The 19,060-nt window shown below is 41.3% G+C and overlaps 2 pseudogenes; both read right to left on the bottom strand.

The window, feature by feature from the left end:
* LOC118654350 overlaps positions 1-8,543 on the bottom strand; it is a 54,456-nt pseudogene extending 45,913 nt beyond the window's left edge.
* A 4,787-nt stretch (positions 8,544-13,330) lies between these two features.
* LOC118654349 lies at positions 13,331-14,648 on the bottom strand (annotated as a pseudogene).
* Between the last annotated feature and the right edge of the window lie 4,412 nt (positions 14,649-19,060).

The raw sequence follows: 19,060 nt of genomic DNA, 5'->3' as shown, positions 1-19,060 counted from the left end.
CAATGATGAGAGAATCCTTGATTGGATGCCTCTTGCATGCTCCACACTGGGGATCTAGCCTGCAACTGCAACCCAGGCATATGCCCTGACCAGGAATCAAAAAGTGACTTCCTGGTTCATAGGTCGACATTCAACCACTGAGCCAGTCTGGCCAGGCAACTGAGTGTAATTTTAAAAAAAGTTTTTCTTTAGAATCCCTGATTAGGAAAGAATACTGGAGAAATATTATTTGCCCACTAGCGTCTTTTGTCTATAGTTAGATTAATAGTTGATATTTCCTCAAGATAGCAATTATTTTAGGTCCAGGTGGTTTAAGGTTTTTACATATGGTGAAGAATGTGTTTTCAAGTGTATATAATGCATTTCTGGCCTTAGTGCCTGGTAAGACCGTGTTAACATGACTCAGTGTAGAAAAGTCACTCACTCAGAACCCAGCTCCCATGATGTGTGCAGTATATAAAAGACAATTATTCTGTGATTTAGGAATGAGAAATAGCTATATAAACTGATTGACTTATAATAGATTCCTTATTGAGAGGAGGCAATTATTTTCAAAGGTTGCTGGCTGTTAATAAAAGGTTACATGTGGTATTCAAAATGTTACAACATCGCGTTTACAGATCGGAAGATAGTCCAATTACATACAAGAATATTTCCTATCACAAGGACTGTTAAGACCATTCCTGTGCCATAGCTTGTAAGTGAACTGTATTCAAGGACAAGTGTTCCTGTCTCCTTATCACTCAGTGGCTCTTTGGAAATGTGAGATAATTGTCATTCATCTTTTTGTTTTCCTTCAAGTTCTTAATTTGGATTGTTCCATTTCCTAGCAGTTTGTGGTATTGGAATCTTTGGGTCACAATAAAAGCAGTAGCCTGGTATTGGGTTTGCCTGAATGGGTTGATATACTGTTGTTTTTAGAGTGCTAAAGCAAGTCTCAGTTTGAATTGGAAATTTTGTGCTATAGTGAAACACAAGAGTATTAAAATAGATATGTGTGTAATTAAATAAACATGTCTAAGCTAAAAGGAGAAAAATAACCCATTCAATTTTACTCTCATCTACTTAAAGGCAATCTTGCTTTTCTGTTGTCTTTATCATGCCTGCTTTCTCAGAGCTCTTTTATTAAACACTTTTTTAAAAAGAAGATTGTGTCCTAACCGGTTTTGCTCAGTGGATAGAGCGTTGGCCCACAGACTGAAAGGTCCCAGGTTTGATCCCAGTCAAGGGCATGTACCTTGGTTGTGGGCACATCCCCAGTAGGGAATGTGCAAGAGGCAGTTGATCGATGTTTCTAACTCTCTCTCCCTCTTCCTCTCCATTCCTCTCTGTAAAAAAATCAATAACAAATAAAAAAGATTTTGTATTTTTAAAACATTGACTCTATTATAAATAATTATCAGATAAATCTGATGTTATATCTAAGATATTAGGCTTCTGGGACTATTTAAATGTTTAAGTTTGTTTTTTTTTCTTAATTTTAATTTTCTTGAATTTACTGTGTTTTTTTCCGTTATGTTTGTTGTTGTTAATTTCCTCATATTTTCCATTGATTTTTAGAGAGAGTGGAAAGAGGGGGAGACAAAGAGAGAGATAAATGTCAAAGTGAGAGTCACATCGATTGGTTGCCTCCTGCTTGCACCCCAAGCAGGGCTGGGGATTGAGCCCCCAACGGAAGTACATACCCTTGACTGGAATTGAACGGAATTCTTCAGTCCATGGCCCAACACTTCATCCACTGAGACAAATTAGATAGGGCTGTGGTTTTTAAAAATATATATATTATTATTATTATTTACAATGAATTGCAGAAAACTTTGGTGTAGTTTTAACTGTCATACTGTGGAGAATTTCCTTTTGCTCCTTTGTATCTGATCAGATCGCTTGCTTGCTTACAAACCTTCAAAGTCCCAGAGGAGAAACATCTTTGTTAGGCATTCAAGGTCTTTCATTTTTGCCCCCTACCCTTCCTAGTTGGTCCTAATTCCCAATATCCCTCTCCACTCCTCAAAACACCACACACTGAGATCCAATCCTAGAAACCCAAGTCACACCAGCGCTTCCTTGTCCTTCCCCGCCTTGGCACATGCTGTAGTCTCTGAGTAAATTGCCCTCCTATTCCCCATCCTTCATTCCCTCCTTTTATTTCCTCTTATCAAATACAATACTCATATTCTAGCACTGAAATTCTTGAAATTGCCAAACAGGTACCCTACAAAAATCCATGTGAGATGTTCTACCAGCTCAGGATGCAAATATGTTTATATCTATCATTTAATTCCTCAAGCTCCCACCTACTCTTTAGGAGGAAATGCAGTATCTCCCTCTTGATACCTCTCCACCCACCTCCACCAAGTATCTAGGATCTCTAGGAGTTTCCACATTTCAGAGAGAATAAACATCCCGTCCTCTACACCTAAATAAAGGGGAAACTGGAATCCAGGTGCACTCTCACTGAAACCATGCAAAGTGGCCTCACCGATTAATGGGAAAAATATGATTGTTCTGTGACCTATAAAAACATTACAAACTATTTTACTGTCAGTTACAAATGTATAGGGGAGTGAAATAAAATTATAAAACTAATATTTAGTACTCTATAATTTAAAACACTAGAAATATTGAAAATTAATGTTTTATTTCTTTATTAAAAACATATCAATAATAGTTTGAACAGTGTTTCCCTTTTTTAATAACTTACAATATGGAATGGCCATATTTTCTATTCCTTGGTTATTTTTCATACTCTTCCAAGTTTGGATCAGTTTCAAATATTTTATCCTTTCCACGTTCACTATTGTGATATATCTTCAAGAGTCCTTTTAATATGAATATCGTTTCCAGTGTTACTTTCTCTGGGACATGACATGTTGATTAGTTCACTTTCACTGGATTCTTCTGGTTGCACATCTAGGGTCTTTTGAATGGCAGCAGTGTCAACAGTCCCATAGATCTGTAACTCCATTTATATTTGACTAGTGGCCTGGTGCACGAAATTTGTGCACATTAAAAGGGAATTAATTAGGGGAAATATTTTAATATTGCTATTTGCCCTTTCTCTATAATAGACGTGCCGGAGATAAAAGACAATTAGTAAAATGTATATGAAAACCTCCTTCCTGTCAGAGTCTGGGGCGTGCCGAGGGACCAAGAGTCAAGTCCTCACTTACCTGCACATGCCTCAAAATTGCGCGAGACCAGACCCAGCTGGCCCCACTTCTATTGGGCAGGACCCAGACCTGGCCAGCCCCACCCCTGTCAAGCCCTGCTGGGTGGGGGGCACAGTCTCAGGTCACCCGTCAAGGTCCACCAGTGGGGGGCGAGGCCTCAGGTTCCCTGTCAAGCCCCTCGTGATCAGTCGTTATGGCATGACTCTGTGATGATCATTTGCATATTAGCCTTTTATTATTATGATAGAGGCCCAGTGCACAAAAATTTGTGCACTCGGGGGGGCGAGGGTGTCCCTCAGCCCGCCTGTGCCCTCTTGCAGTCTGGGACCCGTCCGGGGATGACCACCTGCTGGCTTAGGCCTGCTCCCTGGGGGATTGGACCTAAGCTGGCAATCAGACATCCCTCTGGCAGCCCGGCAGCCCTCGGGGGATGTCCACTTGCCAGCGGGGAGCAGACCTAAGCTGCAGTCGGACATCCTTAGAGCTGCTGAGGAGGCGGGAGAGGCTCCCACCACCACCGCTGTGCTGGCAGCCATCAGCCTGGCTTGTGGCTGAGCAGAGCTCCCCCATGTGGGAGCACACTGACCACCAGAGGGCAGCTCCTGCATTGAGCATCTTCCCCCTGGTGGTCAGCATGTGTCATAGTGACCAGTCATTCCCAGTCGTACTGCTGTTAGGGTCAATTTGAGTATTACCCTATTATTATATAGAATAGAGGCCTGGTGCACGGGTGGGGGCTGGCTGGTTTGTCCTGAGGGGTGTCCCGGATCAGGGTGGGGGTCCCACTGGAGTGCCTGGCCAGCCTGGGTGAGGGGCTGATGTCTGTTTTCAGGCTGGCCACACCCCCTTTAGGGTGAGGGTCTCCAGTGGGATGCCTGGCCAGTCTGGGTGAGGGACTGAGGGCCATTTTCAGGCTGGCCAATGACTGAAGCTCCCAGACTCTCCTTTTTTTCTTTTTTTTTTTTAATTCTGGGATTTATTTACCTTCTATAATTGAAACTTTGTTGCCGTCACTGGTGCTGAGAGCCGGGCTTCTGCTCGCTCCAGCTATGAGGCCATGGCCTGCTGAAAGCAGGTATCTGGGGTTTGTTTAACTTCTATAATTGAAACTTTGTTGCTGCCACTGGAGCTAAGAGCCGGGCTCCTGCTCGCTCCAGCTCTGTGGCCACGGCCTGCTGAAAGCAGGTATCTGGGGTTTGTTTAGCTTCTATAATTGAAACTTTGTTGCTTTCGGAGCTCAGAGCCAGGCTGCAGCAGGCAGGGAACCTTGGCTACCTCCATCACTGGAGCAAGCAAGTCTCCTGCTTGCTTCAGCTGCGAGGCTGCCGGCTGCCATCTTGGTTGGGTTAATTTGTATATCTCACTGATTAGCCAATGGGAGGCGTAGTGAAGGTATGGTCAATTACCATGTTTGTCTATTATTAGATAGGATTTTTACTTCCAGTATTATCACATTTGCTTCACTTTCATATTTATTGGCCAATTCCCTCTCTCAATTACTCATTTTTGTAAAGTGTCATGTGGGACACAAGGAGGCAATGCAGCAACACTGCAGAAGAGCTAAAAGTGAAGTTTGTATTTAATTCAATTACAATCATGTACTGTGATAACCGAAATTTGAACTGTGTTGTTGGAAGACTATCATTCTTTAACTAAACTGTGGTAACTGAAATTTGTGCACACAGAATGTGTAAAGTAAGGACTGCCTGCCAAATATATACTACAGTGCTTGACACATACATAGTAACTTCATAAAAGATAATCTCCCTTTTCTCTTTTTTCATCTTCAGATGGTCCTAAGTAGTCCTCTAAAAACTTTAGTTTTGACTGGGGTTAGTTACTGAGTTAATTATTTGGGGAAAGAAAGTTATGTCTTATTGTTTCAGGAGGCCAACTTCTTCCTACAGGTGATTTTGGAAATAAATTTGTGAATATATGACCTACAATATATGTTCCAGTTTCCATGTTATACATGATTGCTGCACCCTGAATATAGACTTTTTCTTTAGCTACTACTAACCTTCCACACTCCCTCCTATTTTTATGGTTTCCCTCCCCAGTTAGGGTCATTAGTTATACTTATAATCTTTTCAGGATAAATTCGGCTATCTATCCCATAATTTTTGACATGACTCAAACATTTGTTGGGTTTCACATCTAGCATTTCAAATCATTTATTTTTTTAAATATGTTTTAAAATTAAATGATTTTCCTCAAAAAAATCAAATATTCCCAAATCACATAGATATTGTTAACCGAACAAGTGTGTTTTAACAATGGGGCTGATGTAGGTAGGTGACCAAGCAGAAAGTTCATTCTAGGGAGGATGTTTTAAAATATTAGTTTCAATTATATTGGATTTGTATTATTATTGTTTCTAGAAAACTAGAATGTTGAATTTATTGTGGAACCTTGAAATGTGTTTTCCCTCTTTTTGTTAACACCTTAGACATATACGCCATTGTTACAGTGCCATTTCTTCCCCATAAGTCTTCATTTAGTATGTGAAATGACTTTGAAATGCCAACTTTAGACATGTCAGTTATAGGTCATTGTTGATCTTCCACATTATAGTAGGCCACCATTTTGTCATTCTTTAGTGAGATGCCAATTGCTGTTAAGTGAAAAACTTGCTAGAAACAATAGTAGTTCTCTGGCATGATGGCTTTCATGGCCATCTGTCAGGGTGGCACTGTGCCCATCCACAGGGGTGATATGCCAGTTTCAGCACAGTACAGGTGCCAGCCAAACATAGATTTAGAAATATAGCTTGCAAGAACTCAGCAAAGAGATCCTCCAAGTGGTTAGTGATGCCAAATTAGACCCACATGCTTCATTACAAGGGATCACATCTGTTGATGCTTGTGGGCATTACATTGTCAATTAAGGCTTTCTTTTTCTGTTTCTTTATTTATTCTGACTCGGGAATGGGGATACAGAAAATCAGGGGCAAAACTAGCCCTTGGCTAGAAAAACCATCAGTATTTCCCATATCTTTCCCTGATGTCTGTTTTTTTCAGTCCCAAACTTTATTCTAAATTATGTGAAAACTTGAAGACACATGACACTGGCTTATGAGGTTCTCTGTTATTAAAGATAACATTTAGAAATCAACCAACCAACTTAATCTGTGATTATGAGCAACAGTTTAACAATTAATTGGCTGAAAATAGAGATTGCTATTCATGTGTACTATGTATTTTCTGTTATTTCTTTATTGAAGGACTAGAGGCCTGGTGCACAGATTTGTGCACATTGAAAAGAAATTAATTAGAAGGTGGCCAGCAGGGCAGGACTGGGCGAGACAGGTCGAACATACCCGGGAGCCAACCTCCTGTGGTCCCTCCTGGGCTGGCCACACCTGGGGTGGTGCTGGGGCTTGAAGGGCATCTGTGGAGTGAGCAGGGTCCCTCAAGCAGGTGGGGTCCCTTGGCCTAGCCTGCAATGATAGGCCGAAACTGGCAGTCTGACATCCCCCGAGGGATGTAGTAGTGAAGGAGCAGGTGGCTGGGGAGGAGCCCAAGCCCGGACCAGGCGCCATGCCACTCCCACTCATCCCAGCCCCTCTGCGCTGGCCAGCTCCACCACTTGGTAGTGCTGCTGCTGCTGTGGAGGCAGGAGAGGCTCATGCAGCTGCAGCTGCACTTGCCAGCCGTGAGCCCTGTGTCTGGTGCCCCGTTGGTCAGCTGAGCAGTGCTCCTGCTGTGGGAGCACACTGACCACCAGGGGGAAGCTCCTGCATTGAGCGTCTGCCCCCCGGTGGTCAGTGTGCATCATAGTGACCGGTTGACCAGTTGTTCAGTCTTTCGGTCACTTAGGCTTTTATATATATAAATTATTTTCAATCAAGAATGAGATAGACCACAATGAGCCATTCATTTTCCAGTGGTCATGTTCAAGTCTGGGTTGCAGTGCATGGCTTGACTCAAGAATAGGGCTAGTACACCTTTCTATGTTTCAAACTACATTACAGGTTAGGTACATGAGGCATGAAGGAAATATAGGTATCTATGCCACATAGAAAGACCAAAAGAGCTTGAAACATAGATTTTGGAAATTTAGAAGCAGAGGCAGAGTTGGGTTTGAAGGTATTTCTTTTCTTTTTTCTTTATTGATTAAGGTATTACATATGTGTCCTTATCCCTCCATTGCCCCACCACCACACTCCTGTTCATGCCCTCACCCCCCGCCCCCACCCCGGTGTCTGTGTCCATTGGTTATGCTTATATGCATGCATACAAGTCCTTTGGTTGATCTCCCCACCCTTCCCTACCTTCCCTCCGAGGTTTGAGCATCTGCTCGATGCTTCTCTGCCTCTAGATCTGTTTTTGTTCATTAGTTTATGTTGTTCATTATAATCTACAAATGAGTGAGATCATGTGATATTTGTCTTTCTCTGACTGACTTATTTCGCTTAGCATAATGCTCTCCAGCACCATCCAAGCTCTTGCAATGGCAGGAGTCCCTTTCTTTTTACAGCAATAGTATTCCATTGTGTAGATGTACCACAATTTTTTAATCCATTCATCTGCTGATGGGCACTTAGGCCGTTTCCAAATCTTAGCTATTGTAAATTGTGCTGCTATGAACATAGGGGTGCATATATCCTTCCTGATTGGTGTGAAGGTCTTTCTTGAGGTACAATAGAGATGGTGGTAGTAGTTAAGAATATCTTTTTATATTATGGAGTGGCATTTAAAAGTTTATGTCAGCCATTTTCCTCTTCCCCAAATGTTTGTGCACCCATATTACAGATAAATTCATGAAGAGTTGATAATATAATAGCTTTCAATGTAAAAGAAGCTATTTGATTTTGGAATATACTCCTGACTTTTTTTTGTGGTTGCTAATTTGACATGGCATATTTTTACTTTCTCCCCATTTTCCCTTGGTATTATGAATATAGGCAGAAATCAGAATTAGCATGGAAACGACATGAAGGGATGTGGATGTTTGGGGGAAGAGAAAGAGAGTAGAATGGTAAGCATACAGGCTTTGGAGTCACAGAGACCTGGGTTTGAATCCCAACTCTACAAATTATTAATGCTCCTATTAATGTTATTAGTTGCTACTACCAGCTATGTGATCTTGGGCAAATTATTGAAACTCTATGTCCTCAGCTAGTTTAGAAAATAACGATAATAAGGACAATAATACATACATAAGGTAACTGGCACATGGTTGGCACTCAAAAAATGGTGGTTATTAATATTAGGGTTATTATTAGAAGGAAAGAAATAGATTGGAAAGGAATGCTTTAATTTTGTTAGTGGAGAACCTAAGAGGGCCCACTGGGCTTCCTCAGAATTATTTTGGAAAGCGGTATTGATTTCCTACCCTATATTCCTCACAGTGGCTGTCCTGAGAGCCCATCGTTCTCCCTTGGCCTCTAATCCCATCATAATGCATATCAACATGCACCATTGACTGTCCACCTTTCCAGTATAATTACTGCTTCTCCTTTTTGTGTTATGAGATATTTAACACACACAAATGAATATCTATATCTATATCTATATCTATATCTATATCTATATCTATAATCTATATATATTTTTATATTGGGTATAAAGAAAATTGTTATGGACATCCATATAACTATCCTGAAGCTTAAGAAACAAACATTTTAAACACTACTGAAGCTTCCTGTGTACCACTCCCACATTCATTATGTTCCCTCTGCCCCCACAGTGGCCAATGTTACTCTGAATTTTCTTTTTATCATTTCTATTGTTTCTGTTATAATTTTATCACATATGTGTGAATACTTATTGTCAGTGCTTTTGAGCATTATAGGAATGGTGTTATACTGCCTGTTTTCTCTACTGCAAGTTGCTTTTCTCACTCACTATTATGTTTGTGCAGTTCATCCATATTGATGCATGTAGCTATAGATCATCCATTCTCATTGAAATAGTATTTCATAAAATGAAGGTAACAATTCATTCTTCCTTTGATGGCCATTTGTATTGTTTCCCACTTTTTTGCTGCTAATGGATATTCTTAAAACATGTCTCTTCATATACATGTGCATATCTCTTCATATACATATATTATCCTTGATATATACCTATGAGAGAAACTGCTTAGTTTTCATGTACGTTTACCTTGAACTTTTCAAGAAAATTCCTTACTGATTTAAAAAAAAACTAGATTAATTAATACCCCCACCAGAACACCGTCTTCCCCTTGCTCCACATCCTCACTAGACCTAAATATTGTCAGACTTTAAAAGTTTTGCTAGTCACAATAAAAAATTCTGTATCTCATTGTGGTATTAATGTTTCCCTTATTACTAATGAGGGTGGGAATCTTTTGACATTTATGGGCCATTCATTCTTATTATTTGGTGAAATGTCTGTTAATGTTTTTTGCCTGCTTTTCTACTGGCTTGTTTGAAGTGACCCTCTCATCTTCAGTAACACTTTTTGCCCTAAAGTTGATTTAGCAATAGCTAAATATAGCTTTTTCCTCTCTGTTACACTATGTTTTAGATTAATAATGCCCTACAAGAAACTAAATATCATGGCCTTTTTCTACTCATCTTTTTAAGTATCTCAGTAGCAGCCAGCATTCTTTGACACCAGTACATTCTATTCCTTGAAGCCTTGAAATCTTTGCATTTCTCTCTCAATTTATATACAGGTAGTTGCCCAATAATATACTATAAGACTTCCTTTGCAGCATATTTCATATTCAATATTTTGTCGCAGGACACAGCCCTATTTAAGGACCTCATTATCTCAACTAAATTATTACAGAACTGTGCCTGGTCTCTATTCCCAGCTCAATCCTTACTAAAGCAGTTTTTTTTCCCCAATTCAGTCTTCTTAGCCCTGGTTTTCATTTGAATCACCTGAGCTGCTTTGAAAAGGTGCTTTAAAATGTTAATATCTAGATCTCATCCCAAGGTTTGTGGATTTAATGGATATGGTGGGGGGCTTTGTGCATAAGTTTTTTTTATGTTCCCCAGGTGATTCTAATATGCAGCCATGATTGTGAACTCTGGTTCCAATCTCATGGTTCTCACACTTTAGAACACATCAGAATCCCCTGGATGGCTTAGTCAAACAGACTGCTGGGCTCCACCTGTCAGTTTCTAATCCAGTGAGTCTGCAGCAGGCCTGTAATTCTAACAAACTCTCAGGTGATTATGATGATATCAGGGACCAGCTCTATTTCTATAGTTATTGTCAAGTGTTCCTAAACAAGAGGTCTCATAATATCACTCTTCTGCACTAAAATTTTTAAGGGCTACCTATGAGCTATAAAAATAAGTACAGACCACTCATCCTGGCCTTCAAGCTCTTTACCATCTGGTTGCATATTCCCATCTTGCTATATTTCCCATTACCTCTTTGTACCAACCAAATTGGACTACTGGCTCTTCTTCTTTAAAAACACCCAGTACTCTCTTGCCTTCATATATTTGCTCATATTATTATCCTGGCTCATGCTGCCATCCTCATTTGTTCATCTGTTAAAATCCCATCCATCCTTCAAGGTTTATCTCATATACTTCCCTCAATGATATTTTCTTGCACACACACAATTTTCACATCCCCAACTGGATCTCCCAAAAACATTTTTACTATCCACAAGCTGCCCTATATAATTTGCCTCATATTATACTTATATGTCTTCATGGCTCCTCCAACCTATCCAACCAAATTGTACATTTGTACATGCCTTGAAGGCAAGGAATACTGTGTGTGTGTGTGTGTGTGTGTGTGTGTGTGTGTGTGTGATCTTATAGACTTCTTATCAAAGTTTGGTTCAAAGCCCAGGAGTATTAACTGTCACCTGAGTACTCATTAGGGTTGTAAAATCATAGGTCCACATCCTAGAACTATTGAATCAGAATCTGCATTTAAGCATCTACAGGTACAGTGGGGTCTTGACTTACGAGTTTAATTCGTTCTGAGACCGAGCTCATTAAGAAGCTCGTTAACTCAAATTACTCTATCAGCTCAATGCAAAAAATCGGCCGAGAGACAGCTGGTATCTCAAAAAACTCATTAGTCGGGACACTCGTAAGTCAAGGCCCCACTGTAATTTGTATGTACAATAAAGCTCGAGAAGAGGCTCTGTAGTGCCTAGAACAACTTGGTATAGAGTGAATAGGTGGTAAGAATTTGTTGACTTGAAGAATTACCTAGAATAAGAAGTTAAGCAGTATAGATCAATGCTTTCCCCACCTACCCTGGGGATGCAGCTCATCAAATTGCTTCTGGTATATTGCAATAAACAATAGGACACACTGAGGCAAGGCTGAGTCAGAACATAGGATTAGGTGCACAGGGGGGATATTAGAAAGTTAGAATATTTCTCTGGAAGAATTTGTAATCTAACTCAGCAGACCATAGAGAGACTCACTGAGAAGTTAATCTCAGTTTGGGATGACTAGATAATAGCCTGGTTACAGAACAATTCTGCCAAAATATGTAAGACCCCACCACTTGTGGGGGCTTCAGCACAATGAGGTGGGTTTCTTTTTCTCCTTCTGAAATTTTGGATACTTCTCCTTTTGAAAATTTTGACTTTTTATGTGAATGACTAGGAGAAAGATATTGGTCATGAGGAGTATTGCCTAGTATTGTTAGTCACCTCAGCGTAAAGGGCTGCCTTGAATTTGAGTATATTTTAGTTAATGAGTAGGATTATTTATCAGACATTTTCTTGTTCCATACTTGATAGTGCAATCTGTTTGCATAGAGTCCATTCCTGGCTTTCACTGACAGAAATAAAATATTTATTTATTCATTACTTTTTAAAACCATTTATTTGACAATTTCATTCTGCAAAGGATTTTAGACAGTTTACAACATTAACATATATGTAAATCTTATGTGAGGAAAATAGAAATAAAATGTTTAAAACTTAGGATTGTACATAGACAAAATATGTTCTCCAATATATTCTGAATTCATCAAGTCATTTCTCAATTCCACTGCTACCACTGTAGTCCAAACCCCTATTCCTACTGGCCTAGTTTCTCTCCTGAACTCTACTGTTGCCTCATTTTCATCCATTATTTACACACCAGCCAGAGGGTCCTTCAGAAATGTAATCCCAATAATGTAACAACCCCCCACCCCTGCCCAGGCTTAAAAGAATCTATAGGTTCCTTCTTGCATTATGAATAAAAGTCAATTCTGTTAAATATTGTGGTATGGTTCTTGACAAACTATAGTGTACATTGTTCATTTTGAGCTGCTCAGTATCCATTCCTCCTTCCTAATTACAAAGTTTGGTGGAAGCATCAATTAGGTACCCTGCCTGCCCTAGGCAAAGGGCAAGCACATCTTAAAAGCGGGATGCTATAAGAATTTGAGCAAAGGGACAAAGAGGTGAAAGTTGGTTCAAATTGATTCATTCAAGAAGTAGAACCCAGACTTGACCATTCCTACTAAAAGGTTATTCTGGACTTCCTCTTCTCTAGTCCTTTCAAGTGTTTTGAATCCTGCCTATTTGAAAGCCTTTCAATCAATCAATCATGTGAGCTCCACTATCATTCCCAAAAATTTCACTTTACTTACGTAAACCAGAGTTGGTTGCAACCAATAAACCCTACAGATGCACTGTTTCTCCTCTGTTACTTGCGTCACTCTCACCTTTTATGACTCTGCCAAAGTCATATTGATCTTTTATCATTTCTTAAAAGAATTCTTGCCTACCTCAGGCCCTTTATAAATGCTACATTACCTTTATTCAGATTGTTCTTCCCATGCCCAGTTTAGTTAATCCTTACTCACTCTGAAGATCTTAGTTCCAAGTTATTTCCTCATGGATGCCTTCTTCTAATATCCCTGATTAGCTCAAATTCTTCTATTGGAGGTCTTGCAAAATTATTTTTTGCATCATAATTCTTTTCTTTAAAATTTATCTTTATTGTTGAAAGTGTTACAGATGTCCCCTTTATTTTTTCCCATTGACCACCCCCTCCACCCTGCACTCACCCCTCCCAGGTATTCATCACACTATTGTCTGTGTCCATAGGCTATATATATATATTCCCTGGTTAGGTTAATCTCTCCCCACCCACCCACTCCCACCTCTGCCTTCCTTCTGAAATTCCTCAGTCTGTTCCATGCTTCTATGTCTCTGGATCTGTTATTTTTTTTTTTCAGGTAAAAGAAAAACTTTTATTTATTAGCAAGTTAGAACAGAGGTGTGAGGGTGTGTGACGGCCCACAAACACACTGCTCATCCACACAACCAGGAGCCCCTCCTGTAAAAGACAGCAAATAGCTTAATCTAAAGCTCATGTCCTCCTCTTCCTCCTTCTTGTCCTTCCCATCGCCCTCCTTCTGCTCCGATCTGGCACTGTTCTGCATCGCTTTAGCAAAAGCTTCCACATCACCCTTGTTGACGGCCTCTGCAGGCAGGCCAAACTGGCACATGAGAGGGCCCAGCTGCCCTGAAGCCAAGGCCACACTGAAAATGCCCAGGGCCTGCTGGAACTGGGGGGAGGTCAGTGTGTTCTGGATCTCCTCTGCGGTCTGTGGCAGTGACTCCCCAGAGGGCAGGTAGGGTAGCAGGCGCTCCTGGACGTCCGAGTTGGCGAGGATAGGTGTCATGATCTCGGGCATCAAGACACTGGCCAGGTCAACTTGCTGGCTGCCTCCTGGCCCGGCCGGCACGTTCATAGTGGGTAGAATGCTCTGGAGGTCGGTCAGCTGGATGGGCTGGGTTGGGCTGGCTGCTGTGCTGGTTCCATTACCTGGATTGGGCATGGGACTCGGGCTGGTCACCGAGGCAGCTGCTGGAGCAGAAGGGGCTGGGGTGGCTCGGGCAGAAGAGGCGGTGGAGGACGGGGTCACCACTGCTGACTGGCTCTGAGAGCTGGATGAGGAGCTGTTCCACTGGAGGCCCTCCACTCCCCAGTAAGCTGGCCAGGCCTGGCCCAGTCAGGGCCCCCAGCCCACTCAGTCCTCTGAGGCCGGCGGGTCTGATGAGCTGCATGAGCTAGCTGTGGCTCATGTTCCCCAGCAGGCTCTGTAGGCCGCCCTTGCCTCCCAGTGCAGACAGCTCATGGCCTCCACTCCCGCTCGCTCCCAGTGCTCTGGGCATCTGTGGGTTGTTCAGATACTCGTTGACTTTCTGGAAATGCTCCTCGTCCTGGTCCGCCTTAGGCTCCTGCATCCAGAAGAAGAGCCATTTGCACCCTGCCTTGAACTTGAGCACGTAGACCCTCCTGTTGGGGCACTGCGGCACACGCTTGAACTCACAGTCATCAGGGAAGATGATCAAATCATCTTCCACGTTCCCAGATGTCCTGTCTTTCCAGCAGAAGTGAATGAGGGAGTCATCCGTCTGCTGAATGTGCACGAGCCCTTTTCTTTTGTCTGGGGTGACAGTTGTTCCTTTTAATGACATTTTTTCCTGCCTGAAACTCCACCAAATACTTTTTGGAGGACCCACGGGAGCCTGACACCAGGCTTGGAAACAGAGCGCCTGAAGTCGCCATCCTGGCCAATGCGGAGACTCGGCCGAGAGATGTACCATGCGTGATCGCTCTTCTCTGGATCTGTTTTGTTCATCAGTTTATTTTGTTCATTAGATTCCACATATGAGTGAGATCATGTGATACTTACTTTTTCTGGTTTATTTTGCTTAGCATAATACTCTCAGGACCGTCCATGCTGTTGCAAAATTTAAGTGTTTCTTCTTTTTTTACAGCAGTGTAGTTTTCCATTGTGTAGATATACCACAGCTTTTTTTTTTTATCCACTCATCTCCTTTGAGGTACTTTGGCCATTTACAGAGCTTAGCTATTATAACTTGTGTTGCTATGAACATAGGGGTGCATATATTGTTTCTGATTGGTGTTTCAGGTTTCTCAGGATATATTTATAGAAATGAGATCACTGGGACAAATAGCAGTTCCATTTTTAAATTTTTTGAGGAAACTCCATACTGTTTTCCACAGTGGCTGCATAAGTCTCCATTCCCACCAGCAGTGTACTAGGGTTCCTTTTCTCCACATCCTCTCCAACACTTGTCGTTTGTTGATTTGTTGATGATAGCCATTCTGACAGGTATGAGGTGATACCTCAGTGTCATGTTAATTTGCATCTCTCTGATGATTAGTGACTTTGAGCACTTTTTCATGTCTCTTGGCCTTCTGTATGTCTCCCATAGTTCTTATTACAGTTGCTATTTTATATGGAGTTGTGTGACTGTTTTCTTTCTTGGCTCTAGATGTTATCTCCAAGAAGGCAGGGAGTGTGCTCATTTTGCTTACTGATGCACCTTGGTACATAGGGCAATGCCTACTATATGAGACTTCCAATAAATATTTGTTAAATAGGTTAAAGCAAAATTTGCATGGAAATTTAAGCCAAAATATGATCCTTCTAAACAGTTCCTGTTTGTTGCCCATGTAGTTATAGGAAAAATACAGTCAGGAGATTATGCCTATGGAAGTCATAGTCCTGTATTTATTCATTTACTCTTTCCTCCATCTTATCATTCATGTTGTGAACAAAAATATGTTAAATACCCAATTATTGGGGTTTCAATGATGAATAAATGAGAACAGATAAGTTTTGAATATTAGGTATGTGTTTTTTTCTTATAAATATGACCAGTTACAATAGTAAAAAAAAAGCTAGCTAGTTATTTGGTATGCTAGCTAGTTATTTGGTATGCTAACAACTGAAGTTTGATGTACTAGTACAAATTGATCTTTTTTCTCCTGCTGAGATGATTGGTCTCATACAGTCACCAAAATAACCTTCATTGGATTGCTGTTTTTATTTTTACTTTTTAATTGTTTTTCAAAATGCCAAGGCTCTTTATATCAATATTAACAGATAAATTTAAAGCTTTCATTGCCTGGTATCCACAAGTATCTCCAATTAACTTGTGTAATATTGTGACAGATGTTTTTGTTTGTTTGTTTGTTTGACCATTTTTATGCTACAGAAGAAATTTTCAATGGCCATATTTCTTAAATAACCACACAACATTTTTTGAGAGAAGAGATAAGTAGGCCATCAAATTACAACAAGATAAAGTGCTGTACTCCAAAAGATTGGAAATTACTCATCGTTTTAGCATCAGCTTCCATTCATGATTCATTCATTCATTCACTCTCCCTCCCTCTTCCTCTCTCATATGCAGTCTGACCCTGTTTGTAAACAATTAATATGTTACTCTAAGCTCAGTAATGTTTTAGTTAAAAAAATAAGTGATATCTTCTTTGTTGTTAGTCACTTGCCCTAATTAATTCATTCATTATACTACAAAGCTCAGAGATTAAAACTCCAGGCTGGAGAGCTTCATATGAATCCTTTCTTTTTTATCTATTCCACGTTAGATTAAGTTTAGGTCCTATTTAATGAGGTGCCACTTGCTGGGTTTCCATGCAGAAATAATTTCTCATCCTCAGTGGTATGTATGTACCAAATAAATTATTTTTTTCTGAATTTCCAACTACTGCATCCTGTAGGAAAGACTATCATTATGAGCTCCCTGGGATCTGGGCAGCTGGATTTCTTTGATTTGGATTTTTTTCTTTTAATCCAAGTCCCATCTTGTTTTTATTATATTTCGGGGGGGGGGGTGAGATTATGAAGAGATTTCCAGACAGCATTAAATGTCATGCTATGATGAACATGGGAATGAGGCTGTGGATGCAAAAGAACTGAGTCAAGTTATGGAATTTCCCATGCTCTACTTCATTTGTATTCTTTCTGATATAATCTGCTTAAAAGTGAGCACAGCCACATCATTCCCCCCACAATCCTATTGTATGTGACATGAGTGTTGGGGAGGAGTTACTAATGTTTTCATTTTATGATTGTAAATACATTGTAAATAATTGGATTTCTCTTTAAATTCTGCCCTTCTCTGGCTCCAGAATAAAAATGTACACATGAAAACGTTTGCAGTGTGGGCTGCATTCTGTCAAAGACTAGACTCACAAGGCTCTATTGTGACAAGAAAGAGCCATTGTTCTTGCACTACAGAAGCATTTATTACTGCTGATGTGATAACAATACTGCTCCCCCTTAAGCCTGCTTGGCTAGACTAGAACTCACTAGCCCCATAATAAGGCTAGGAAATAGTCAGGGAGCCAGGGAGAAGGAGATAGAAAAATAGAGCAAAGGGGTCAGAAAAGGAGGTAGAGAGAAGTTCCCATGGAAGGCAACGAGATACCAGTATTGCCATCCCATGACACTCAATGGCACCAATCCTGGCCCACTCTAGACAACCTGGATATTCAAGTCTGCTTATTGGAACAAATGGTAATAACCTACCAGTAATGAGGCCAACATCTTGGGTAGTGTTATCATATGATACACTTGGCTTGGTATAGAGAAAAAATAGGTTCCACACACTCTTACTTAACTAATAACCAACTGATAAGAAAACCAAGACAATGTGTAAATGACAGAGTGCAGCCTATTACTAACAATTGAAAATCAAATATAGCAGCAGGTTATATATATATATGATTAAAGTTTATTCTTATAAATTGTAGAAGGACAGATGGATTTTACCAGGTTTAGTGTGTTACTATTTTAGAGTTCTGTCCTAGCAATGACATTCTAGAGCAGTGCTTCCCAAACTCTTTCATGCCATGGGGAAAACAGAATATAGATATATTTCTAGCCTCCTTGGGCAACAAGAGGAGGCTCTAAATATTGAAAGATACAGGCCCAGGGGCTATAGTGGTACCAGGTCTCACACAACCATCATGAGGACTGAAGTGATCACTATAGGGCAATGATGGCGAACCTTTTGAGCTTGGCATGTCAGCATTTTGAAAAACCCTAACTTAACTCTGGTGCCGTGTCACATATAGAATTTTTTTGATATTTGCAACCATAGTAAAACAAAGACTTATATTTTTGATATTTATTTTATATATTTAAATGCCATTTAACAAAGAAAAATCAACCAAAAAAATGAGTTCGCGTGTCACCTCTGACACGCGTGTGATAGGTTTGCCATCACTGCTATAGGATTACTGTAATCACTAGTTGGGTGAGCTTTATTCTAGAATTCAACAAAATGGGCTCTACCATTTTATTTTGCAAACAATTGCAAAGGAATCCTATATAATAAAGAGCTAATATGCAAATGGTTGTCATGCCCTCATGCCATAACAGCTCAGACACTCAACACTGGGGAAAGAGGAATGGGGACCAGCCAAGCTGTGGCCCAGGAGAGGGACAAGCTGCCCATCCTGCAGTCCCAGGCATAAGCGGTTGCACCTATGCCTGTGCCTGTGCCTGCAGCCTGGGAGAGAGACAAGCCGCATGCCCTGTGGTCCCAGGCGCCAGCAACTAGGGCTGCGGCCAGGGAGAGGGACAAGCTGCCCGTCCTGCAGTCCTGGGAACCAGCGGCTGCAGCCCAGGTGAAGCTGCCCGCTCACTGTCCCCTGCAGCTGTGGCCAGCCCGGACAAAGCCGGTCTGGGTCCTGGGTGCCTGCGACTGGCTGGAGGAGGGAATCCTAGGTCCCAGGTGAAGGGCAAGGCAGAGGCAGTTAGGGGCGATCAGGCAGGCAGAGATAGTTAGGGGCAATCATGCAGGCAGAGGTGATTAGTGGCGATCAGGCAGGCAAACAGGTGAGTGGTTAGGAGCCAGTGTTCCTGAATTGTGAGAAGCTGTTGGACATCCCCAATGGGTCCCTGATTGGAGAGGGTGCAGGCTGGTTTGAAGGACTCCCCACCCCCACCCCCATGTACGAATTTCGTGCACCGGGCCTCTAGTCTACACTAATAAAAGACAAAGATGCTAATTGACTGTACATTCGCTACACCCAAGCCACGCCCACCAGCCAATCAGAGCGACTATATGCAAATTAACTGAAGCAAGATGGCGGCTGGCAGCCATGGAGCTGGAGCAAGCAGGAAGTTTGGTTGCCTGGGCGATGG

The sequence above is a fragment of the Myotis myotis genome, unplaced genomic scaffold, assembly GCF_014108235.1.
Source record: "Myotis myotis isolate mMyoMyo1 unplaced genomic scaffold, mMyoMyo1.p scaffold_m19_p_4, whole genome shotgun sequence".
NCBI lineage: Eukaryota > Metazoa > Chordata > Mammalia > Chiroptera > Vespertilionidae > Myotis > Myotis myotis.
This window is presented reverse-complemented; position numbering and strand designations above follow the sequence as displayed.